This window comes from Crassostrea angulata, chromosome 8, assembly GCF_025612915.1.
Source record: "Crassostrea angulata isolate pt1a10 chromosome 8, ASM2561291v2, whole genome shotgun sequence".
NCBI lineage: Eukaryota > Metazoa > Mollusca > Bivalvia > Ostreida > Ostreidae > Magallana > Magallana angulata.
This window is the reverse complement of record NC_069118.1, coordinates 41205231-41232688: the sequence shown is the minus strand read 5'-3', so window position 1 is coordinate 41232688 and position 27458 is coordinate 41205231. Positions and strand designations below refer to the sequence as shown.

The following is a 27458-nucleotide window of genomic DNA, read 5'->3' as shown; positions in this document are numbered from 1 at the left end:
TTTACAATTACTAAATGACTCCAATTGCAAATGGGGCCCCCTTGGCCATTAACGTCATTTTGTAGATTTTTTTATTGTGATAAACATAGAATTGCTGGGGATATTTTTCTCAAACAGAATGATGAAACGCTTTGATATTCATTATTCTGGATGGGCTCTTATGTGAAATCGACTTTGCGGAAAATATGTAAGAAGAGTTGCTATATACGATGTTTTATTGTGTACATGTATAGTATACCACCAAATGGACCTCGAATCGATGTGTTTAAGGGCAGAATAATGTGTAGGCTAACTCCCACTATAGATTACGGAAAATATATACATTGAGAATACTAAAGAGGGTTAATCTTGAGAGGTGAGTCATAAATGTACGTTTATTTTATGCTTTGTGACCTTTAGGGTATGCACCTTTTTTTGTACTTGATTGATATGCGTATTGTAACTTTGTAGCTGATATCGAATCCTTCACAGCCATCTCTCTTTCCAATTGTAATTTTCTGATGGAGTTGCATGATCGGCATAATAATGTAAACACGCTTGTTAATTCACAGAGGTTTTTTTTTGTAAATTATGTCCTGGATGTGAAGCAGTGTTCCACACTTTCGACACCATTTGGTCAGCCATATGTTGAATTTAATGTGAATTCATTATTGTCGTTCAATTTTGTTTATAAGTTGGCCACCAGGAAATCCTAAAGGATTTTTTGTGATTTGAATGACTGTGATCTGTAATTTTGTCGTTTTCTTGATATTTAACTTAAAATTTATGAAAGTCTTGGATTTTTCTAGTTTTTGTCCTTATAAATAAATTTACCTATTTTGTCACGTAGGTGACATCTGCCATTATTATTAAGTGACGTCTGTCATTAACATTATAAACGTCGGTCACGGGCTGACGTAAGAACCGCGTAAAAAAAAGGTTGGCAATGTTATTTTGCGTGATATGGATTATTATTTAAGTATAAGGATTATTGCACACTGTCTAAGCATGGGTTACTTACTTTTATAGAATGCTTGCGAACAAAAACTAAGGAAAACATTAATATATCATAAGTTAAATCAATCATACTTGTTTCTCTCTAATATATATAATATACGAACACTCTGTTTAATTCTAAAAAAAAAAATGTTATAAGTAGGATACTCAGACAATTATATTCCAAAGAATATATTTTCACTTTATTTTTGGGAGTTGATTTTAATCAACTCTCCTATGCAGTTATTCGAACAAACCGAAAGTGAAACAGTGTTTGGACTGGACCTCAGCACAAATCATCGCTGCTGACAAGACTTAGTTCGAGAAAATAATTGATAAATTCGATGTAATGTATTCTAAAGCATTGTTTTTCAAGGACATTTATTAATAAATACCTTGAAAATAGATCTTAAATGGTACGAACAATCTAGTATTTTTTGTAGTCGTATGTATTTCTACGCCAGAGTTCAATATAGTCTCGTTCAACTCGACGCCCGGCTGTTTCCGTAAATCACCGACAAGCAGAGAGTCTCTGCATGTCGGAGATTTACGGTGTCAGCCGAGCGTTTGGTTGAACGAGACTAGAGTTCAATATTGCTTAGATCCATACAATTTTCGAGAAATATTTCTATAACTGGTACATAGTTTGATTGAATTAATTTTATCTTTTAATATCATTTAACATGATTCATATTGGGGTTTCTCGACATTCTTGTCGAAAAAGTCCAAAAATGTGCGTAATTCAAATACAAAGTAGAACCCACATATACTTGTCATGCAAATAACATATCATTGATTTTAGAATAAATAAACATCGACAAAATCAAATCCCGTCAGTTCTTCAGTACTTTGATTTATTTATTTCCTCTTTCCGCCAAATTCATAACCCCACCAATCATGAGGAGATCGTTTTCTTGACTGTTCAGATTGATATAAAGATTCATCCAGTCTGGCTTTGTCATCATCTACACAAAAAGAAAGTTTCAATCGAAGTTTAACAGTATAAATAATTTGATTGAACGTTTCATTACCACAAGTCTATTGGGTTTTTTTTCCTGAATCATTTTATGTCTTTAACCATAATTTGACGTCTGTTGATAAAAAGAATCAAATATTTTTTTTGGTATCGACGTCACCCGAAATCTCATAAGCAATCAGTTCAAACAACACAAAGAGAACAATGTAATCATAAAACGCAGTGATACAGATAAAGCAAATTCTTAACTTTACATGTATATGAAATATTTTCGCAGTCATCAACACAATAGAAATTGGCAAAGCAAAATCGTTATATAAAATGTTCTTATCAATTCTAAATTGCGCATAGACTAGAAAGAGATTAAAATTAGTTAACCCTACATGATTTGCTTGATTGACGCTTAAAACCTTTTAATAGCTTAGATTTTACATTAATATAAGAAAGTCACAAGATGAAGTATCGATGAAACAAAGTAAAAAATATCAAATTTTTAATTTTCAAAAAAGATAAAATTTAAAATCTGCACTCAGTCCCAAAAAGTAGATAAAACTGTAATACGAAGAAGACATATTTAAGGGACGGTGTAAAAGTAGTCCGGGACATATGTCCCGGACATATGTCCCGCGATGTCCCAATTTTCTATTTCGCGTCTAACTTATTTTTTAGTTATTTTTTTTTTCAAAAACCATTAATCAGACATCAAAAAGCATCTTTATTTTAGCCGATGGTATTATTTCTGCTACATATAAAACACTAATAAGTTAAAAATCGCCAATTTTCCTTCGCCAAAAGTGTAAATGTAGTCCCGAGAAATCGACTGTGTTTTTCGATTTCCGGTTTTTGTTTTTCCTTTATATATACATTAAATAAACAAATTTCTAAATAATTTTTCTTGTCGTTGCCTCTTTATTATTTGTTTATAGTAGAAATCTTAATTATTTATCACTATTTAACCTTAAAATCAGTTATTTACGCTTTTCCCCGCGGGACATTGCAGTTTATTTACAACTTGTGTATTATTATATATATATGTCATAGAGTGTAGAGCGGATACGATGCCCCTGTGATCATATTGAGATGAATTGTAAAATATTAATTTTAAAAAAATATTAGTATTATTATTAGTAATAGTTTTAATTAGTTCGATCACTTCAATATTAGAAAATGCGTTCAATCGTTAAGAATTGTGGGAGAAGTGACGTCATAAGTTAAAGATAGAATATGACCTCTTTGTGATAAATTATTATATCCTTCTTTGATTTGACATATAATATCAATATATATAATACATTTATAAGCAAAAGGAATTCACTAAATTCTGAGAGATTCATGACGCAGTTGAACGCCTGATAGTACAATTATGTATTGAATAGCATGTGATTTTGTGTATTACCGTATGATGATAAACGAATAATTCTATGAATTTTTTTTATGTATAATAACCCCTAAGACCTATAGGCTGATATTCCTGGGTCCGCATCGTAACGGGGATGGACTTTCTGAAGTATCGCAAATCCGGCTAACATCCTTTACTGATCCGTTATGCGGAATTGTATATACAACCCCTGCTGGGTTTTCGGTTTTACTTTTTCTTATCTGTTTCTTATGAACTGCAATGTCCCGCGAAGAAATGCGTAAACAGTTACATTAGGGATTGAGAATAACTTTATAATTATGTTTATATTATAAATCAATGTTTGATATTTAAATACAGTATATAAACTTATAGAACTATGTTTATTTAATGTAAAAACAAAGGCAAAACGAAAACCGGAAATCGAAAAACATAGTCGATTTCTCGGGACTACATTTACACTTTTGGCGAAGGAAAATTAACGATTTTAAACTTATTAGAGTTTTATATGAAGCAGAAATAATACAATCGACTAAAATAAAGATGCTTTTTGATGTCTGATTAATGGGTTTTGAAAAAAATAGCTGGAAAATAAGTTATACGCGAAATACGAAATTGGGACATCACGGGACATATGTCCGGGACATATGTCCCGGACTACTTTTACACCGTCCATGATAATTTCATATATAACCAAATGGAAAAAAATATTTTTTTATTTATACAGACTCTGAAACGTGCTACTACGCCTCTAAAACAAACCGTACCGTTCACAAAACGAAACGTACCGTTCACAAAGCGAACCGTACCTTGCAAAAAGCGTGCATGATAATTTATGCAAGACCCGCCCAAGAACGGCAAAAAAGCGTACCGTACCATGCAGTAAGCGTGTTACTTTCATATACGGTTAATTGACTTAATGTCTTTCGATGAATACGGACGGATATTACCACACACACACACAGAGAGAGAGAGAGAGAGAGAGAGAGAGAGAGAGAGAGAGAGAGAGAGAGAGAGAGAGAGAGAGCCTATGCGTTAATTATAATACTTAAATTAGAGTTTTATCACTGAACTGTATCATTTCGCTTTAGGTTTCTATAGTCGGTCATTCGAGAAGGATTTTATTTCAGGATTCCATGTCAATCAGTTAAAGTATAACGATACAGATCACGCCATGCGCCGATTGCTACTTGGCTCCTCGACCCTACATAGTCATGTAGCTAGAACAAAAAATATTGAATAACAACGTTTTATTTTTCTTAAATCTCTATTAATAAGAGGGTTCCAATTTGAAATTATTCAACAATAATTTCCTTCCGATTTCATGATAACATGTCCAACTCATGTACTGACTTTCAGAGTCTCTTTCCCTAGCAGTCGTATTTTTATGTTACTAGAAAAATTCTAAAGCGAGCGAAGTGAGCTTTAAGAACCAGTGTGTGCGGAAAAAGGGACGAGGTAAACCGTAAGATTCATCAAACAAAATGTTTGTCCTCGTCCCATAATGCTCTTTAATTTTTTCACCCGTGTTGCTACGCCAAAAATGGCCTCTTTATTTACGGTGTCTTGAGGTTTGAAAACACGTTTTGAGTACCGCAAAGCTTTGGCGAGACCCAAGAGATTATCAACATACTTTCACGCCTTCGTATTGAGTCGAGATACGTAAAGAAAGACATGGATGACGTCACAGTGCATTCGTGCTAGTATATTTCCCCCGATAAATTTAGGGGTTGCTCAAACATCTGTAATGCGTGTACTAGCTATTTTAGTTTAGAATGCGATACCTGCCTAATTGACATACATGTATGTTTTGTTTTTAACATTTTGTACTAAATAATAAGGAATAAATTGGAAAAAAATACACAGTTAAAAAAAAATATGCAGATATTGCATATATAGTCAAACCATTAAATTTGAAAGTGGGAAATTACACACCTACAAACAGGGACTGTTCTCTCTCTCTCTCTCTCTCTCTCTCTCTCTCTCTCTCTCTCTCTCTCTCTCTCTCTCTCTCTCTCTCCGGTTTTTTCCGTGTCCTGTTTACAACAAGTATGTGAGTAAAAAGTTTAATGAAAAATAAACAGGTAAGTCATCATTTGTAAAACGTCAGCTTAATCGCATGCATTCAGTGAAGAACGGACACTTGTCCAACAAAATCATAAATATCGCCATTAAAAGCTATCGACTTATTGTGTTTTTTCAATTGTGTACATATTGTAAGAAATATGTTACGTGAACATGTTTAGTTTAATGGAATAATAAAAATATTATAGTCATACTTCGACTATACACACGCTGTTAGAGAAGCGACGACATGTTTTATAATAGTTGATTTGAAGATTTCTAAACCGAAATTATTTATTTATCTTATCACTAATCAATTTTTAAATGCCAAGTCTAACTGCTATATATCCGCACGCTGACATTATATTTTGATTGACCCTTGTATTATGCATGTCTAATGATTATGAAATAACATGCATCATTTTGTAAGACATTACACGGATTTAAGTGTGGCATTTTTAAAGCATGTGATCTACTTAAAGAGGAACCGTAACGATGATGTTTCATATTTAGGTTCAATTATCAAGGCTACCACTTGCCATGATTTTATTTTGCTTTCTGTATATTTCTTCAAAAATCTCCGTGTAACACAATACTGTTGATAATAAATCATAGTGCTAGTACATGTATATTAGTACAGTCATGCATCGTATGGCCATTAATTGAGATACCAGGACAATTCATATTTTATAAAAATTATGAGAACAATATGATGGATTCTTGTATTTGTTAGCAAATATTCGATTAGAGTATTTAATCTACTTTCTTCTTCCTCATTAAACTAATCTGCAATTTTTTTTTAATAGAAAAAAAGGACGAAAAATAGCCAACTCAAAAAATGAAAAATTGATTTTTATTGTATGCAGATATATGTGGTGTAAAAATTAATCGTTTTGTCTTTCAATATTAAAAAAGTCATACCAATTTACAAGACAAAAATCACATTCATTCTTAAGAATAACCATGATAATATCAAAGTTAATAAAATAAACAAATTGGTTCGTAATGTTATCACAGACAAAAACAGTAGAAAATGTAAATATAACGCTATATATTGACGTTTGATGGTAACTGCTACTTGAAAACCTTATCAATCGTTTCAGTTACAATGTTCTATCAACCTCACGTTTTTTTTTCGTTTAAAACACAGACGTTCAATATTGATTTCATATACACACTTAAATAAAAAACTTAATGTTCATCAAGCCATAGTGTTGACATGTAAAATAATAAAGTAATTAAGTTTAAAAAATCAATCCAACTTCACAAAATATCGACAATTCTAGATCCAACAGTATCGTAGCATATACCCTCAATATGTAACGAAAACCTAACTTTCACGTTATAATCTCGTCAAACCGATTCTGTTTTTTAGTTTTTGATTCATCAGTTGCCATTCCCGCTTTTATCAGAGAGAAGATGTCCTTCTGTTTCACTGTGGCTCTAGGTTTCATAGTTTTCTTGACAATCATTAGTTCTGAACCTGCCAACTCGGACAGTAAACATGGCTCAATAGACACAGGAGTTCTAAATAAAGAATGGATTTTTCTTGTTCTAAAAATTGATGTCATGCCGACTGATAAAGATAGGGCATTAAATTTTGAGGCAAAGTTACAATATTATTGTACAAGATTCAAACTTTTTCTCAACAAATGATTGTAAAGAGGACACCAATGAACCCCTTCATTTTTTCCTGGATATCTAAATCTTCCAAATAAGTCTGTAGGTGCGCAGTTTGACAGCTTTTTTAAACGATTAAAAAGGCATTGTCCTGTTCTTGTATGCATAATTTGCATAAAAAACAGCATGTGGAATCTCATATCTATTGCTTTTGTATCTTTTGGCAACATTTTAGGTCAGTTTCGGGCAGAAACAAGCCAATTCAAGAAATGTTTACATTCTTATCCTCAAATGTTCAAGATGGCCGTTGAAAGAGGAAATAAGTAAAAATGAAAATCAAATCTTTGGAGCATTAGTTTTTGAATATCCTTCTTAGAACCTTTTAAAATCAAACAGAGTGCTAGTATATTTTTAACACATGTAAATGCATCCAATTAAGGATAGGGGGATACAAGTATGATTGACATGTGTTAGATAATGCTTTCCTTTTTGTTTATGCAAGCCTTCCATAAAAGGAAATGACCCATGCTTAACTAGTGTGCAATAAACCTTAAACTTAAGGGGGATGTGCGGCCATCTTGTACATTAAAGGATAAGAATGTAATTATTTCTAGAACTTGCTGTTTCTGCCCAAAACTAACCAAAACTGTTGCCAACAGATACAAAAGCAATAAGTACGGCATTCCACATATTGTTTTATATGCAAATTATGCATACAAGAACAGGACGCTACCTTATTAATCATTACAAATGCTGTCAAACTGCGCAGCTACTGACTTATTTTGAAAATTTAGATATCTGAAAAAATGATGGGGTTAATTGGTGTCCTCTCTAAAACCATTTCTTGAGAAAAAGTTTGAATCTTGCACATTAGTTTTGTAACTGTGTCTCAAAATAGGGTACCCTAGCTTTATTTCATCGACATGGCATCTATTTTTAAAACAAGAAAAAATCCAGCCTATACTTAAAACTCCTGTGTCTATGTAGACATGTTAACTGTCCGAGTTGGCAGGTATTTCAGAACTAATGATTGTCAAGAAGATAATGAAACCTAGAGCCACCTAGAACCCGCAATTTCAGCGTCATGTACGCAGTGGTACAAATTTTCTCCAGTTCGTCTTGATTTTTTATAGTTATTAGGTCTAAAGACACTTTAAGGTCCGTTGGACGCATTTGAAGCCGACCGTAGACTGCTGTCCTAAGCAATGGTTGCAAGTAAAAATTTTGTCAAAGTTTCACCAATTCAGCGATAAGGTCTAATGCATTTGATGAAAAAATAAGCAGACGTGTTAGAACACATAACATTGTATCCCGTGTAGATACTTGTGTATACCTCCTTAAAATGATATTAACCATGGTCTTAAACATCGATTTCCAATAAAGCCTAATACGTATAAACTCTGGAAACAAAAACACTTAAAAACTTGCCAGTTAAAGTTACATTTTGTAAAACGTTTAAAAAAATGTCGTGTAACGATAACGTGTCCTCGATAATAAGGAGAATCAGGACATTGCAATTGGTGATATGATAATCCAATTTTCTGGAATAATGTTTCATACGTCATCAATATGAGGAGCAAGAAGTATACACACTATTCATACTTCTAGTTAAAATTGCATTTTGCAAAACGTTTAAGGCAGAAGTATCGTGTAAAGACAAAGTTTCCCTTATATGGCTAATACATGAAGCGAACAATGCGAATTAGGACATAAGGAAACTTGAGCATCGTATTTTCTGAAACAATGTTTCATCCGCCATTGATTTTGTGATGTTTTGGGTCTATGTATTTATTAATTCATCAATATTGATATCATCATGGTTATTCTGAAGAATTAAAGTAGTTTTTGTCTTGTAAATTAGTATGACATTTTTTATATTGAAAGACAGGACGTATAACTTTTACACCACATATATCTCAATACAATAATATCAATTTTTCAATTTTTGTGTCTCTATTTTTCATCCTTTTTTTCTATTACAAAAAAAATTGCAGATTGGTTCAGAGAAGAAGAAAGAAGTATCTGAACGCAGGTGGAATATTTGCTAACAAATACAAGAAACCATCTATTGTTTTAATAATTTTTATCAAACATTAATCGTCCTTTTATCTCAGTTAATGGCCATACGATGCATGACTGTACTAATATACATGTACTAGCACTCTGATTTATTATCAACAGTATTGTGTTACACGGAGAGTTTTAAAGAAATATACAGAAAGCGAAATAAAACATGACAAGTTGTAGCCTTGATAATTGAACCTAAATATGAAACATCATCGTTACGGTTCCTCTTTAAGTAGATCACATGCTTTAAAAATGTCACTCTTGCTTAAATCCATGTAATGTCTTACAAAACGATGCATGTTATTTCGTAATCATTAGACATGCACAATAAAAGGGTCAATCAAAATATGATGTTGGCGTGCATATGTATTACCGTTATATTTGGCTTTTAAAAGTTGATTAATTTAAGCAGTTCGATTCTCTTTGAGATTTCAATATAGATACTATGACTCGTATTCAAAACTAAATACCACCAACCATTGGAAGATCGATTTGTTGACTGCTTAGATCGAGATAAAAACGCATACTGTCTGCTTTTGTCATCATCTGCACAAAAAAAAGTTTAAATCATAGTTTGACAGCATAAATGATTTGATTTAATGCTTCATTAACACAAGTCTCGTGGTATTTTTTTTCTGAATCACGTTTTGTCTTTTACAATGATCTGACTTCAGTTGATAAAAAAAAAAATCAAACCTCTTTGGTAAGTATCGATGTCACCCGATATCCCATAAGCGATCAGTCCAAACAACACAAAGAGAACAATCTAATGATAAAACACAGAGAAACAGATACAGCAAAATTCTTAACTTTACTTGTATACGAAATATTTTCGCAGTCATCATCAGAGTAGAAATTGGCGAAGCAAAATCTTTATGAAAAAAATGTCTTATCAATTTTGAATTGCGCATAAAATGGTAAGAAATTTCAATTGTTTAACCCTACACAATCTGCTTGATTGGCGCTTAAAATTTATTGATAGCTTTAATTGAACATTAATATAAGAAAGTCACCAGATGAAGTATCGATGAAGCAGAGTAAAAAAAAATCAATTTTTTAATCTGTTCAAAAATATAAAACTAAAATTCTGCACTCAGCCCCCGAAAGTAGATAACACTGTAATACGAAGAAGGTATATTTTAACAATATACTTACGTATATCACCAAAGAAAAAACACATTATTTTTTACGAAATCGTAAACCTTTCAAACGGAATACATGGGTATATCCCTCTAACAATTTTTAGAATGGGTAGGACAACAAAGTAGTGCCTTTAAGCAAAATAGACCCTATACTTGCAGAGTGTATATACATTTATTGGGACATTTTAAATCAGAATGCCTGACACATGTCAGAAAAGAGGACTTGCAATTTTAAAAACAAGTTTCAAAATTGAATTATCATTTGAAGAAAAGAATTGAAATTGTTTGATGTACACCCTTTCCAAAACTGAGAAATCCCCTACTTTTACTTTCATTTTCAGAGTTTTTCAATACAGACGCATTTTGCCGGAAAACGAATCAGATTCAAACCACGAAATTTTAGCAGGAAAGAGACAATTTGATGAGCTTTCATTCAAGAGGTCCCTCGTTGCTGATCGAAAATTAAGGCCAGAGCTTTGAACCATAACGTTAACATTACCGCCTATGGAAAATGCATTAGTGGACTATACCCATATACACATGATCCGCTTTTGAGCGAATATATCTTAAACATTAGAATTCAAATACAAGACTTAAATTAAATGTAACTATATTGAATTCTTAAAGACATTCAGTATTTAAGTAGAAAATGTATAAATCGTTAAATTTCAGAATCAAATAATTATGAAATATTATAGTAGCCATATCATTAAGTTATATACTAGTTATTGCTTTATAACAGTTTTACATACCAGGATTTTATGATCGTTGATCCCCATCGTTGATGATTGATGAGTACTTGTCCGGAAACGCTTGTTCTGTACCACAGGATGATAGGCATCTTGTAATTATATCATCCCTACAGTTTCTTCTCTTTTGAGTTAACTCGTGTATTACGTAATACTTTTCCATGTATATAGAATTTCGATACATCGCCGATCGTAACTTTAATGATTTTAGGATCAAGATCTCATATCATTTTGTAAAATTAATCTCTTCAAAAGGCAAATGTTATATAACTGATAGATAGTATAACAAGAGAGCCTTGACCTCCGACTAATTTTAGATTTTTAAAAATTTTCACAACAAATGTGTATTCAATGCATGACCATTTGCTGTTTACTAAAATTTAAAGTCCTTAATATTTTTGTTTACCTTTATATGAGGACATTTTGAATGCATAATACCCAAATAATGAATGTAGTATATAACAGATATATCTGCAGTAGCATGTCTATTATATCTTTCTAACAAACAAATACTCAGTATTACTGAATATTGGCTAAAGAACGTTCTTTTAAAAAAAGATAATGGGGGCAATTAAATAAAATATTAAATACGACCGTCATCGGTAAATAGGGGAATTTTTCTCCTTTACAGACCATGCTCTCCCCATTCCCCTTTTTGGCATTTATTCGGGTATTTTTTTTCTCTTTCTTTTGTATTAGACGGAATCAAGCAATGTTTTATATGTTCAATATTTCGTTTTACTTAATAAATTTGTAAATCTGCGTTATTATTGTTATTTTGTTAGTCAATGGCAAAAAGTAAATAGTGAACAGGATTGGTGTTAAAAGACGTTTCCGCCTTAGTTTAGTATGCTTCAATTGATGCTAATCAATTGATCTTCAAAACAAAACCGAATTTGAAAAATACAATGATGTCATATGTAAAGAATGAGATTCTAGTCTACATGTAGAAGCAGAGTACTATTTGACAAGTTGATCCTTGACACTTAAAAAAAGTACATGTAAAAAGTGTATTGACGCTTCAATATATATTTTTTACCAATGACTTAAAAATGTTTTACAGGAAGCTCTGGTGATGAAATATATACAATTCTAATAAGTTTTGAATACGAGTCATAGTGGGTATATTGAAATCGTAAGTGTATTGATGTTTATTGATGTTTATCGGAATAAAAATTTATTGATGTGTGGACTGCATTGTTATTATCAACTTACACAAACTTCTAGACTAAGTTCACATTATGGCTGACCACGAACTAAAGAGGTGTTTTCTACAGTGTATATGTGTTTTGCTAAATTAATAAACATATTTTTATAAATCTCATGGCACAGCTTGAAATCTGTTAAAAACATCTTTTTTATTACAAAAATATGTATAAAATATAACGAGCGGAGAGTAGCTAGGCAAGCAAAGGGAGCTTGAAGCGCCATAGCACGGGAATTAAAACGGCACAAATTACAGATTCATATAAAAAGTATTTTGGCAGCAGCCCAGCACGCCCTCTAGTCCCCTTAGTGCTTTGCAGAAAATGGCCGATTTTTCATTCGGAAAATACAATTTTGTGAGGTTTGTTGACTTGTTATAATTACTGTCACCTATGAGAACCATGAAAGCTATTTCATGTGTCTATTTCTTCATATTACGTCAAGAAATATATGAAATAAATGGTTTACATGTGAAATCACAGTGAATTTGCGTTAGATTTCTCCATAATAAACGTGGAAGTGAATCAATCATTTGTTCTATGTGTAATGTGTAGTATGTGTAATTCTTGCTCCATTCGCCCCAATTATCGCAAAATTCAACCTATGAATACTTTTTTCAACTTGTGATATTCAAGTCCTTACAATACTCATCAAATTTGTAAATAATTGATTTCGATTTTTCGGGAGAAACATCAAAAAAACATGGTCATGATGAAAAATGTTTTAGATAATGATTAAAAAAATAATTTGCAATAAAATGTTTGATTGAACTCAAACTTATATATTACTGCTCAAAAACCCTTCAATGGTCTCAATCAATACTAAAATCGTGAGGGGATGGGGGTAGGCTTCAGATGCTTATTATTATTTATATCTGTTCATTGAAAAAATAACTTCCCACTTCACAATGGCAGATTGTAGCCTTGGTAATTGAATCTAGATATGAAATATTGTTCTTGTTATTTAAATAAATCGCATGCTTGCAAAAATGCCTTGCTATTGTTTACATGCATGTGAAGTATCAAAATAAACAACACCTGTTACATCATCATCCGAGATGCATAATAAAAGGGTCCATCAGAAAGTAATATCGAATTGTAAATCAATATTTAGCATTGCAAATTGACAATTTACGCAGTTTGGTATTTATTAATATTTCCGTATACAGATTCACTTTCAGGATAAATTATATATGATATGTATATCATCCTGTGCTACAGAACCTGCTCTCGGGAGACAAGATATGGTCAATTGGTCAGTCACCAACGATGGGATTCAACAATCATAAACTTTTTGTAAGTAAAGATTATGATTTTAATTGCTTGATGTCAATCATAAGAATCTATGTTTTTTTGTTATATATATATAATTACCATCGCATACATTATCACCTAATGTAGCGTAACGGTAACGGGTTGGGCTTCAAAACGTAATGATTTTATGGGCGAGAGTTCAGAACCAGTTGTCGGCACTTGTAAGATTTCCATTGAAAACATCTGCCGTGCTTTATTTCGGCACAGTATGCTTACGCTATGTACACCAATTGTTTACTATGCGAAAATAGGTGAGTATTTAACGAGAAACTGACAGGAGGCATTATTATGAAATACAACTACCATGAAGCAATTATTACAGTAGTAGTTCGGGATGTTTTTTATTATAAGATTTACTTTACAGACACCATTGAAGTACAACTATTATTGAAATGCATTAAAAACCTGCATATAAAATTGTTTTCATCTAACGAACAATTTCAAATACACAATAAAAAAGGTATTATAAACTTGTGTATTTTGCAATAATAAAAATCGAGAGTATCAAATCATAGTTTAATATTATTTATAGATAAATATTCTTAAATATCACTTTTGAGATAAATTATTTCAATAGTGGTTGAGAATGTATTTCATTATTAGAATCACTTTGCATCCACTATTGAAATAAATTATTCCAATAATGATTTGGAATGCGTTTCATTTCAACCACTTTTGAAATAAATTATTTCAATAGTGGTTTGGATGCATTTCAGTTTATGTCTTTTATTATGTCTGTGTGTGACATTTTCCTTTCCAGTAGGGCAGTTTCTAAATAGAAGAAGTATGTCTTGTGAGATTATGAATTCCTTTTTAATAATGATATTTTTTTATTTACCTTTTTATGGTCATGTTTCCCATAACACCTGTCAACTGGAACCGAACGTGTTATTCGCAGACGGAATATTAGGCATAAAAATGACATGCATCCCTACCGCTATTGAAATATTTTATTTCAACAGTGGTTGTAATGAAACGCCTCCCTAACCACTATTGATATAATTTAGTTCAATTGTGGTTACAATGAAATGCATTCCTAACCACTATTGAAATAGTTTATTTCAGTAGTGTTTATAATGGATTGCATACCCGACCACTATTGAAATAATTTATTTCAATAGTGGTTGTATTTGAAAATTGGTTTTGATAATGAAATACATCCTAAATTTTAATTTAAATAATATATATCAATAGTGATATTTATAATAACATCAATTTATAAAATAAGAATATTGAACACTTATTTACAAATTGAGACTATTAATGAAATACATCCTTGACTTATATGTAAAAATGTAATCATATATATGATATGTATAATGAAATTTATTCCCAACTACTATTGAAAAAAAATTACCGTTGAATTTTATTAGTATTCTTATAATGAAATATATCCTTAACCACCATTTAAGTACTATATTTCAATACAGATAATTATAATGAAATACATTATAAAAAGTTTTAATGGTGTTTGTATTTCAACAATGATATACAATTTCTTTTTTTCCAAATGAGTTGGAATAGTGATTACAAAGTAATATTCATAAAGAAATTAATTCCCAACTAAGATAAAAAAAAACTTGTAATAGTAGTTGTACTTCATTAGTGTCTGTAATGTGATTCTTAATATAATGAAATAAATCCACAACTACTATTTAAATAATTACTTCAAATGTGGTTGTATTTCAATGGTGGTTGCAAAGTGATCCTTCTAATGAAATACATTCCTAACCACTATTGAAATAATTTATTTCAATAGCGGTTTTATTTCAATGGTGGTTAAATATCACTTTTGAGTTAACGCATTATATAATCATGAGTTATATAACTGATAGATGGTATTACAAGAGAGCCTTGATCTCCGAAAAACTTTAAATGATTTAAAATTTACACAAAAATAGTGTATATACTGCATGATATTTTGATGTTTACTACAGTTTTAAAGTTCTTGTTAGTTTGTTTAACTTTGTATGAAGACATTTTGAATACAGGATCCTCAAATAATGAATAAAGTATGTAACAAATATGTCTGCAATGACAATAACAAACCGTGACCCATCGCAAAAATCCATAAAACGAAATACAAATTCAAAGCAGAACAACATGGACCTCCAAATAGATAGAGGTAGGATCAGGTGCCTAGGAGGAGTGAGCATCCTCTGCTGACCGGTCACACCCGCCGTGTGATCATTGTCGTAATCGGGAAAAAAATTGGAAATATTCTTAAACAATTAGGTGATTAATTATGGTCTAACAAATAGTATGAAAAGCGTCAGTCAGCATGCGACCCAGTGCTAGATTGTATTTGCTGATAAGGTCGTTGTATCGACCATAGAACTTACAAAACATTTCTTCAAGCGAGACTGTTGAAAGTCCTGTTTTATCAACTTGTTTGTCAGAAGCTTGCTTTCCCGTAAAAACTGTTCAATTGAAAAACATGCCCTTGCGTATCGATTCAACCGAGAGACAAAACCGCCATATGCAGGTGATAAAGGTTTATTGGATAGTATGAAGGTATATCTTTCTAACAAAAAAACCGTAGTGTTACTGAATATTGGTTAAAGAAATTTCCGTTGAAAATAGGTAAAAAAATGAGGGCGATTAAATGAAATAATAGATACGACTGCCATCGGTCAATAGGGGAACTTATCTCGATTACAAACCGCGCTCTCCCGATCCCCCTTTTGGCATTTATTAAGGTAAATTTTCTCATCCTATGTTTTAGACAGAAACAAGCAATGTTATATATGTTCTATATTTCGTTTTGCTTAATTAATTCGTAAATCTGATTTTTCAATGTTAGTTTGCAATTCAAAGGCAAACTATAAAGAATCAACATGGGTTGGTGTTAAAAAAGGAGATTCTGCCTTGGTTTATTATGCTTCAATATCAATAAAAATCAAACTGCTAAACAATCGATCTTCAAAAAACAAAACCGAATTTGAGAAATACAATAATGTCAGATGTAAAGAATGAGATTCTAGTCTACATGGAGAAGCAAAGTACTATTTGACAATCCTTTGATTAAATGTTGATCCTTGACACGTAAAAAAGTACATGTAGAAAGTGATGCTTCAATACATTTTTTACTAATGACTTAAAACTGTTTTGCAGGAAGCTATAATGATGAAATATATAAAATTCTGATTAGTTTTGAATACGAGTCATAGCATGTATATTGAAATGGCAATGAGAATCAAACTGCCCAAAATAATCAACTTTTTAGTGCCAAGTATAACCGTTATATGTACGCACGGCGACATTATGTTTTGATTGACCCTTGTATTATGCATGTCTGATGGTTATGAAATACCATGCGTCGATATTTGATACATTACACGCATTGAAGCAAGAGTGGATTTTTTAAAGCATGCCATCTATTTCAAAAGCAACGATAATGTTTCATATTTAGAATCAATAATCAAGGCTATAGCTACAACTTGTCATGATTTTACTTTTCTTTCTATATATTTCTTTACCACTCTTTGTGTAATACATTACTGTTGATAATGAATCAGAGTGCAGATACATGTGTATTAGTGCAATAATGCATCGTATGGCCATTAAGAAGATACAGGGACAATTAATGTTTGATAAAGATTATTAAAACAATATGACGGTTTCTTGTATTTGTTGGCAAACATTTCATTTGAGTATTGAAACTGCGTTTAGAGATTTTTTTCTTCTTCTCTGAACCAACCTGCAACTTTTTGTAGTAGAAAAAAAGGATGAAGAATAGCCAACACAAAAATTGGAAAAATGATATTATTGTATACAGATTTATGTGGTGTAGAAATGAATCGTGTTGTCTTTCAATTTCAAAAAGTCATACCAATTTACCAGACAAAAACTACTTAATCTTTTTTAGAATAACCATGACGATATCAATGTTAATGAAATAAACAAATGCATAGATCCAAGACATCACAAAATCAACGGCGGATAAAATGTTGTTTCAGAAAAAAGGATGCTCAAGTTTCTTTATGTCCTAATTAGCATTGTTCACTTTATGTATTGGGGAAACTTTGTCTTTACAAGATACTTCTGCCTTAAACGTTTTGTAAAATACAACTTTAACTAGAAGTATGAATGGTGTGTAAACTTCTTACTCCTCATATTGATGGCGTATGAAACATTATTCCAGAGAATTGGATCATCTAATCACCAATTTTTCAATGTCCTGATTCTCCTTATGTACCCTGGAAACGTTGTCCTTGCACAACATTTTTTATTTAAACTTTTTACAAAATGTAACTTTAACTGGCAAGTTTTTAAGTGTTTTTGTTTCCAGAGTTTATACGCATTGGGCTTTATTGGAAATCGATGTTTAAGACCATGGTTAATATCATTTTAAGGAGGTATACACAAGTATCTACACGGGAAACAATGTTATGTGTTCTAACACTTCTGCTTATCTTTTCACCAAATGTATTAGACCTTATCGCTGAATTGGTGAAACTTGTACAAACTTTTTACTTGCAACCACTGCTTAGGACAGCAGTCTACGATCGGCTTCAAACCAAATGCGTCCAACGGACCTTAAAGTGTCTTTAGACCTAATAAGTATAAACAATAAAGACGAACTGGAGAAGAAATTCGTTACCACTGCGCACATGACGCTGATTCGGCGGGACGAGTTTCTACCGTGGATCGAGGTAGAGTCTTACCTTTCCTAAAAACGAATGTGGAAACCGAACCTTGTGTTTAAGAATGGTTTTACGAGTTTAAAAAGCCAGGCGTCTCTTTTTATAACGTTGTATCGGCGTTTGATGAAACTGTTACTTGAAAACCTCATCAAAAGTTTCAGTCACATTGTTCTATCGACCTCATTTTTTCCGTTTAAAACAGACGTGAAATGTTTAGTTCACTCTGTGGTCACACTATATACACTGAATTAAAGACCTGGAATTCATCAAGCGATTGTGTTGAAATGTGAAATTACAAAGTAATGAAGTGACAAATCACTTCAACTTCACAAAACATCGACAATTCTGCAACAAACAGTATCGTAGCATATACCCTCAATCTTTAACGAAAACCTGACTTTCACTTTGAATATTTCGTCAAAATTGATTCCTGCCAACTCGGACAGTTAACATGTCTACATAAACACAGAAGTTTTAAGTATAGACTGGATTGTTCTTGTTTTAAATGGATGCCATGTCGATGATATAAAGCTAGGGTATCCTATTTTGAAACCAATAAACCCTTTCATTTTTTCAGATATCTAAATTTTCAATATAAGTCAGTAGCTGCGCAGTTTAACATAGTTTTTAAATGATTAAAATGGCATTGTCCTGTTCTTGTATGCATAATTTGCATATAAAACCACATGTGGAATGCCGTACTTATTGCTTTTGTATCTGTTGGCAACAGTTTTTGTCAGTTTTGGGCAGAAATAGCCGGTTCAAGAAATATTTACATTCTTATCCTTTAATGTACAAGATGGCCACACGTCCCCCTTAAGTTTAAGGATTATTGCACACTGTCTAAGCATGGGTTATTTTCTTTTATGGAAGGCTTGCATAAACAATAAGGAAAGCATTATCTAACACATGTCAATCATACTTGTACCCCCCCCCCATCCTTAATTGGACGCATTTACATGTGTTAAAAATATACTAGCACTCTGTTTATTTCCAAAAGGTTCTGAGAAGGATATTATAAAAAACTAATGCTCCAAAGATTTTATTTTCATTTTAATTTTTACTTATTTCCTCTTTTAACCTTTTGCAGGGTTGTCATACTGCCGATACCTCCAATAAGCATTGGAAGATCTTTTTTCTTGACTGTTTAGCTCGGGATAAAAATTCATCCAGTCTGCTTTTGTCATCACCTACACAAAAAGAAAGTTTAAATCATAGAATGGTTCGATTTAATGCTTCATGAACACGTCTCATTGTAATTTTTTTCTGAATCACGTTTTGTCTTTTACAAGGGTCTGACTTCAGTTGATAAAAAAAATCAAACCTTTTTGGTTAGTAACGACGTCACCAAATATCCCATATATATATATATATATATATATATATATATATATATATATATATATATATATATATATATATATATATATATATATATATATATATATATACACTTGACAAGCATTTTTTTTAAATGTAGTATTAATGTATATTTAGTAAGACACGCGAGTTTTGTGCCCTTTTCAAGATGAATGAAATCGCCCAAAATGATCGAAAATCGGGTTACACCCTACTTTGGCGATTAAGTTCCTCCAGTAAACATTCCAGCTATATGAATATATATATGTTTTAATCCAAACTGATGATTCTTTGGTAATAATGATAATCCAACACAAACTATTACCTACATTGTACCGTAGTAGACAATGAAACAACTTGTTACGATGACCACCCCCCTCCCCTTTTTTTTGCGTTTAAATCTATTTTTAAAATCAGGATTACACATATGCATGGTCAACAGCCCTTTTAATTGAAAACTCTTGCTCACTAATGTGATTACACCCCATATAAAACACTTTTTTTAAATTGTGAATGTAAATGCTGACACACTAAACATGCATCAGTTAATTTTTTTTGTGAAAAATCTTCATATTGCTCCCTTTGTCTGCACTGTTTTGGGAAGGCATCTTTCAAACTTTGGATATACATACTGTCATTATTTTGATCGGCTTAAGTGTGAGCGTGTACATTTATAAATCACAATTTATTTAATTACCTTTTTAAAATGTTGTATGTAGATAGTTTTTAAATTGCTGTTGAAGGCTTTTTGATATTTTCGTTTATTGATGTTAGGCAAATAGTTAAACGCGTAAAACGTTGGCAATTCAGAACAAAAAATAAACAGCCTTTGATTCAAATAGTAATATTGACGAATATTTAGTTCACAATTTGGATATCATTTCCACGATGATAAAACTATCTTCATTGTAAATCGGTATAAAAGAAAGCGTTCAGTTGGAATCAATTCCGTGTTAATTTACTGAACTCAAAATTATATATAACTGTTCAAACACCCTTCACTGATCTCAATCAATACTTCAATCATGAAGGGGTTGGAAGGGGTAGGTTCCAGATGCTTATTACTATTGATATGTTTTCATTGAAAAAATCAATTGCAACTTCACAGTGGCAGATTGTAGCCTTGGTAATTGATACAAGACATGACTTATCGTTAGATGCTGTTATTGAAATAGATAACATGCTTTTTAGAAATCCCTTGATATTGTTTAAATGTATGTGAAGTCTCAAAATAACAACACATGTTACGTTATCACCAGACATGCACAATAAAAGAGTTCATTAAAAAGTAATATCAAATCGTCAATAACTATATATTAAGCATAGCTTGTCAATTTGCATACTCTGATTTTCATTCGTATATTTCATTTGAGTAAATATTAATTCAATGTAAACAAAAAATTACCAATCTTATAATGAAAAGTTCCACATCAAATCAATATAAGGGGGGACGTACACTAGAACGGGATTAATTTACGCTACAGCGCAGGTATGATAAGGCAACTCTCAGCGATCAAATTCCTCTGATCGATATGACGTCACAATAAGCAGCATGATGTCATATTTTACTCAGAAACATGTCGATTTTAACTTTTTCTCTGGTTTTGATTATAAAAACTACAGGCATAAAATATCACCAAAAACTCTTCTAACTGAATAAAGCTTCGATTTCTCTCTATTACGTATAATTTTCATTGATGACGTCACAAGCATGTTTAATAGAGAAGATCATGTATCGGAATGCAGTGTAAACAATGCTGAAATAAGACTTATTTAATACAGATACCTAAGATTTGGATGAGTGTCAGTTAGGATATAATCAGGATAATACAGGCATGGATATTTTGTTTTATCAGCGAGTGTTTTAAGGTAAGCAGATCAACATTTATTTGGCTTTACCATCCTTTCCTCTGTCAATGTGTACAAAAAATGGAAAAAGTGTAACACTACCCCGGATATTAGGAAAGATGACTTTGGTAAATATCAACGGTATATGACCTAAACTACTTGAAAAGTGCTGCTAGAGTCCTGTGATTCGTTGTTTTAAATGAAAAATAGGTAGTAATTTCAATGAAATTTAGAAGTTGAGAGGGTTTCCGATAAATATTTACAATATCTTTTTTATGCGATTAACAATAGGATTCTAGCAGTGATACCAATAAACATGAACTAATTGCCAATCAAATTATAGTAGCAAACATACAAATAAACTTTGGGGTAGTGTTACACTTTTTAATTTTTTGTTAAGGTAAAACAGTGATCAATTTTTAACTGTCACGTGATACAATGGCTCGGCAGCTTCAAAGATTGAGTCGATTCCGAAGTAGAAAAATGATATCTTTGGGAACACATTCACTTGGTATTCATATTCAGCACTGTTTTCAAATTTATCATAATTTTGACGGTCATTAAATTCGGAGTTGCCTTAACCTACCCGCGAGAGTCTTGCGTGTGTGTTGCTTCTCTATCCTTGATTTGTGAAATATAAAATGTGTTACTCGAAAGTTCTCGTTATTCATTTTCAACAGAATTTTCTTCAACCGATATTCTATAATACTGATTGTTCTTTTTTTAAAGATATTATAGACATACTACCTAATACATATTTGTTAAATAATTCATTTAATACTTTGGTACTTTATATTTAAAATTCTTCATATAAAGATAAAAAACAAATTAGGTCTTTAAGAACTGTAGTAAATAACAAACTACCATGAACTGAATACATTATGAAATCAATAAACCATTAAAGTCTGATTATTTATTTCAAATAATAAAAATTATAACAATGTACAGATCAGTTAAACAGCATTTGCTTTTGGAAGAGATTTATTTTACAACATGTTTTCAGATCATGTTCATAAAACCATAAAAGTTACGATCGACGAAGTAACGCATACTGGTATCAGTCATGCTTTTGACGGGAAAAAAATGTTAGCTGTGTATTAAAGTTCCAGTTATTATAATTGTCATTATAAACACTATGAAAACAGTAATGTACGGGATATCTTTCGTTGATGTTACGCCGCTCCATGAAATGCAACATACGTCCAAATTCAGGCACGTAGCATCAGAGGGACAGGGGAGCCTGCCCCCCCCCCTTATTTTTTCTCGCAGCAACTAATTTTTTAAAATTTACATATAAAAAATTGAGTTCACCCCCCCCCCACTTTTTTGCGAGTAAGTAAAAAGTTGATTAGAAGATAAGAAAACTAGGAGTTTGAAGTAATACACTACATCAGCCCCCCCCCTCCCCTCCCCCCTCAACGATTAGGAGTTTGAAGATTTTTGAAAAATTCAGATTTCTTTTTTTTTCTTTGCTTGTCAAGATTTTTTGGATGAGTCTGACCACCCCCCCCACTTCCAAAATCGATGCTACGTCCCTGCCGTCCAATTAAGTTTTTTTTTAGGTACGTCTGGAAACTAGAATTAAGTTAAATTTAAAACTACAACTGCTGATGGAACGGATTCCAGTATCGTTGGACCTAATCAACCTTAAATAAACAAAAATGTTAATGGCACTTGGAAATGGGGAACCTGTATGCTAGGCTACTAGGATAGGAAACTCTAAAGTGATTAGATAGTGGTTATCAGTATATCTTAAAGAATACAAATCTTTCAATAAGGTTGTCATATTATTCTTGGTTTAAGAAAATAAATCTCTTTAAAGGAACGTTAACACGATTTCAGCTCAAAATGTGAAAATCTATTTTTTTTTTCAATTTCACATTTCAATTTTCAAATTGTTTAGATTTGTAAAAATAGGTACTTTTAATGCTTTGTCAAAATTTGAAAGTCAAATAGTGAGTTATATGTAATATACAGAGTTTAAAAAATGTTTGTTTTTGGTAACAAAGTTCTAGCTCTCATATGGTTTACATATGTGTTCTATTGAAATGTGTCTCAATCAAATGTTGCTTTTTTCTGTTTATTTTATTATCTATGAACACATTAACTTAGATTACCTTGTTTGCCAGGAGTCATTTGGTCAAAGAAATAGCAATTCCACACTTTATATTATTTGTAAAAAAATGTAAGACTCGAGCTTTGTTTACATAACAATGATTTTTTTTACCTCCGTCTATATCTCTCTTTTGTTATACTTTCATGTTAAATACTGAAATCTGATTGGTTAAGACGCAGTTAATAATATTTACTATTACCCTCAGCGTTAGCAACGCACTTGGCAACGGGTAACATTAAAAAATGTTACATGCGCGAAAATTATGCGCGTACGGTTCGCTGTAGAATTCACGTTATTCCTATATAAAAGCAGTAAAATTTTCTTAAAAATTTTAAAAAAGACATTCAGTATAACAAAATAAATAGTGCCTGTTTGGGAGGATAACAGTTGAAATTGACACCCCTCGAAAACCATTGTCAACCTCCGCTTCGCGTCGGTTGACAATGGTTTTCTCGGGGTGTCAATTTCAACTGTTACCCTCCCAAACAGGCACTATTTATATAATAACGTGACTTCTAACTTTCAAATGTTAGTTAATCATTCAAAATGATCAAGCAAACTATTTTAAACATAAAAAAAAAAAATAAAAATGTTGATCTAAAACAGGGCCCAAGTCCCTTTAAAATGACGGTTATATTCTTTGAAGAGTTTAATCCCGTATGGAATGTACTAGTATTTTCGTTTTCTGTCTGTTTCTGCGTTTTTAATTACGGAAACTAGATAAGAAAAGCACTTGCTTCATCCATAGTATTATTTTGTACCCTTCAACAGGCTAGTTAGCGTAGTACGTTTTTATGAACCTATATTCCGAAGTACTATGCCAAATATGACAGACTTTTCAATCTGAATGTACGAATTCGTGAGGTTTATTGACTCAATCACAGTAAAACACTCACTTTGATGAGAACCAAGAAAGTTTTATATATGTATTACGCGCCTTTTTTTCTCTTATTTCGTCAAGAAACATACTAAGCATACAACGGTTTACATGTGACTTCACATTGAATTTGCGCTAGAATGCCCACGATAAATGTAGAGATTGATCGAGCGTTTGTACTTGGTGTTACGTGTAATAAATACTCGCTATTCAAGTTTGCGATTCCTTTGCTGATTGGATTTTGTCTAAAACCTGATAAGGTTAAGACCAGGGGATGATTGAATTTTAGCCCCATGCTTTACTCTCTTATTGATCAAGTAGAGGTGGGAGGTCTATGTTTTCATAATTACGACCACATATTGTTATAAATAGAAAAAGAGAAAAAAACATTCAGTTAAAAACTCTGCATTTTGACAAGTCTTTAAATGGAGTGAGTTATTACACACCTAAAAGTTTATCACAAATATTTAACATACAAAACAACAGAATTTACGAAACAAGTGACATTAAAAACTAATTATGACAATGAATTTATATCGCTTACATATTTCACTGACTGAATTCTCTTTAAAAGTAAGAAAATGTTATGTATAGGGTTGGGAAAATTAGTCGGTATATGTAGTATATTCCCTGCTTCGTTCGCCCCAATGATTAACCAGAAACCATATTGATACGTTATTTCATTTTTTTTATTGTTACCAAACTCTTCATATTCGTAGATAATTTATTCAGGGTCTTCACCTAAAAAGCTTGGTTACGTAGAAATATGTTGTGATCAAAATTTAAAATTATTACGCAAAAAAAATATTTCAGATTAAACTAAAAATTATATATTAATGTGCAAAAAAAACCCCTTTACTGATCTCAATCAATACTACAATCCTGGGAGGGGGAATACGTAAGTCCCAGATACTTTTTTACTATTTATATATTTCATTGAAAAAATAACGTGTGCTATTTCCCTATCGCAGCTGTAGCCTTGGTATTCGACCCTAGACGTGGAATATCGCTGCCGTTTTTTTTAAAAAGACCACATCCTTCCTATGAAATACCTTCTTATTCTTTACATATTACATGTAGTCTCAAAATAACAATACCTGTTACTTTATCACCAGATATGAATAATAAAAGGATCAATTAAAAAAGTAATATTACATTGTTAATAACTGTTTTTAGCAATGCAAAATTGATGAATTTATGCAGTTTGGTTTCAATGATTTTTCTTTATATGGACTCATATTCAGGATAACTAATGACCATTATCTAAATGCATACATTGCATCCATGGTGCTCTGCTGCGAAACATTTTTGTATCATAATTATATATATATAAATTTAATGTAACAAAAAATACCAGTCTATTTTTGAAAAGTTCTACAGTATGAGGGGAACACGTACATTAGAATCGGATTAATTCATGCTACAGAGTGCTACAGATTTGCTTATTCCCTACCCTTCATCTGTGATATAGAAAATATATTACTCAATCGCTCTTATTATGCATTGTCAGCAGATCTTTCTTCAACCAATATTCTTTAAAACTGAGCATTGTTTGTTTGGAAGAAAAAAAATAGAAATGCCACTACATACATATCTGTTACATACTACATTCGATATTTGGGTACCCCGTATTCAAATATTATTTCTTCATATAAAGGAAAACGTATTAAGAACTTTAAAACTGCAATAAACAGCATATCACCATTTAATACAGTATTATTGGGAATTTTAACATTTGAAGCTTGTTGAAAGTCAAGGTTAGCTTGTATTACAACATATAAGTTATATAACATTTCTTTTCTGAAGGGCTTGAATTTCTAAAATGTTTTTAGATCATGTTCATAAAATCTTAAATCTAACCATCGACGATGTATCAAATTTCCCTTTACGTAGAAAAGTATTACGTCCAGGACACAACTAAATGAAAGAAAAAAAAAACACGTAGAAATGATATAAATACAAGGTGTATATCATCCTGTGCTACAGAACCTGCTCTCGGGACAAGAATTGGTCAGTAACGAACGATGGGGATCAACAATCATAAAATCCTGGTAAGTAAAACTGTAATAAAACTACATTATTTAACTGTATTATTTTAACTAATTCATGAATATGATATAACAATATGACTTATATGTAATATGACTTCTATGATATTTTATATTTGATTAAAAATAATTCAATTAATAATGCAGTTTACCCCTTAAAATCCTTCCAATGTAACATGGTTTAAAACATTTAAAATGTTAAAATGAAAATTAAGTACTGTAATCCAAATGCCTGAAAATATTTGCACAAACGGCTGTCATATGTTGATGGTCAAGTTTGGCAGCTTAAAAATTTCTTATCAACGAAAACTTGTTCACCTTGTTTTTTTGGTTATAATTATAATGAAATAACATTTCTCTGTATGACAGTATGACACTATTTCAATGGCTGAATGTAGATTTTTCTGAAAGATTAAAAATTAAAAGTTATTCTTTCCATCTTATTCTTAACCAAAAATTGGAAAGACATTCATGCATAAAGATTTAGCTTAAACGTTTCACCATTCTCTATGCTGCTGATGATAGCTCTTGTCTATCGTATAAAGTTTATAATTTTACTTTTTCTCTACGTATTTCTTATTTATCATTAGATTGTCTTCTTTGTGCTGTTTGGACTAATTGCTTATGGGATATCGGGAGACGTCGATACCGACCAAAAAGGTTTAATTTATTTTATCAAGTTATTTTAAATCAAAAATCCAAGAGACTTGTGGTAATAAAATATTCAAGCACATCGTGTTTTCTGTTAAATTATGACTGAAGTTTCTATTTTTGTAGATGTTGGCAAGGGCAAACTGGATAAACGGTATTTTAGATCTGAACAGCCAAGAAAAAGATCTGATTGGTGGAGTTATAAGGACAATGGTGTTGATAAATTAAAGGGTTGAAAAAAAAGTATAAACAGATATAAATAAAGTGAAAATGAAATCGTAAGAAATATATTTTTTTCTGTGAATTATATCTTACAACTTTTAGAATTAAACAGAGTGTTTGCATATAAGTATCAGAATGATTCGAAATCACACATTAGAAAAATACAAGTATGAATAATGAATGATGAAATAATATAATGCCTGTTTTCGTTAGCGATAATCC

General features: G+C 31.6%; 1 long non-coding RNA gene across 3 annotated transcripts; it reads left to right on the top strand.

The window, feature by feature from the left end:
- The first annotated feature begins 307 nt into the window (after window positions 1-307).
- Window positions 308-27343, top strand: LOC128158948 (uncharacterized). 3 transcript variants are annotated; one of them, XR_008240073.1, is made up of 4 exons: window positions 308-355; window positions 26302-26366; window positions 26954-27023; window positions 27141-27343. It is a non-coding gene; the product is annotated as an uncharacterized LOC128158948 (long non-coding RNA). The 3 variants fall into 3 exon arrangements; XR_008240074.1 differs by lacking the exon at window positions 308-355 and adding an exon at window positions 21295-21343; XR_008240072.1 differs by lacking the exon at window positions 308-355 and having other exon boundaries at window positions 26215-26366.
- The last annotated feature ends 115 nt before the right edge of the window (window positions 27344-27458 follow it).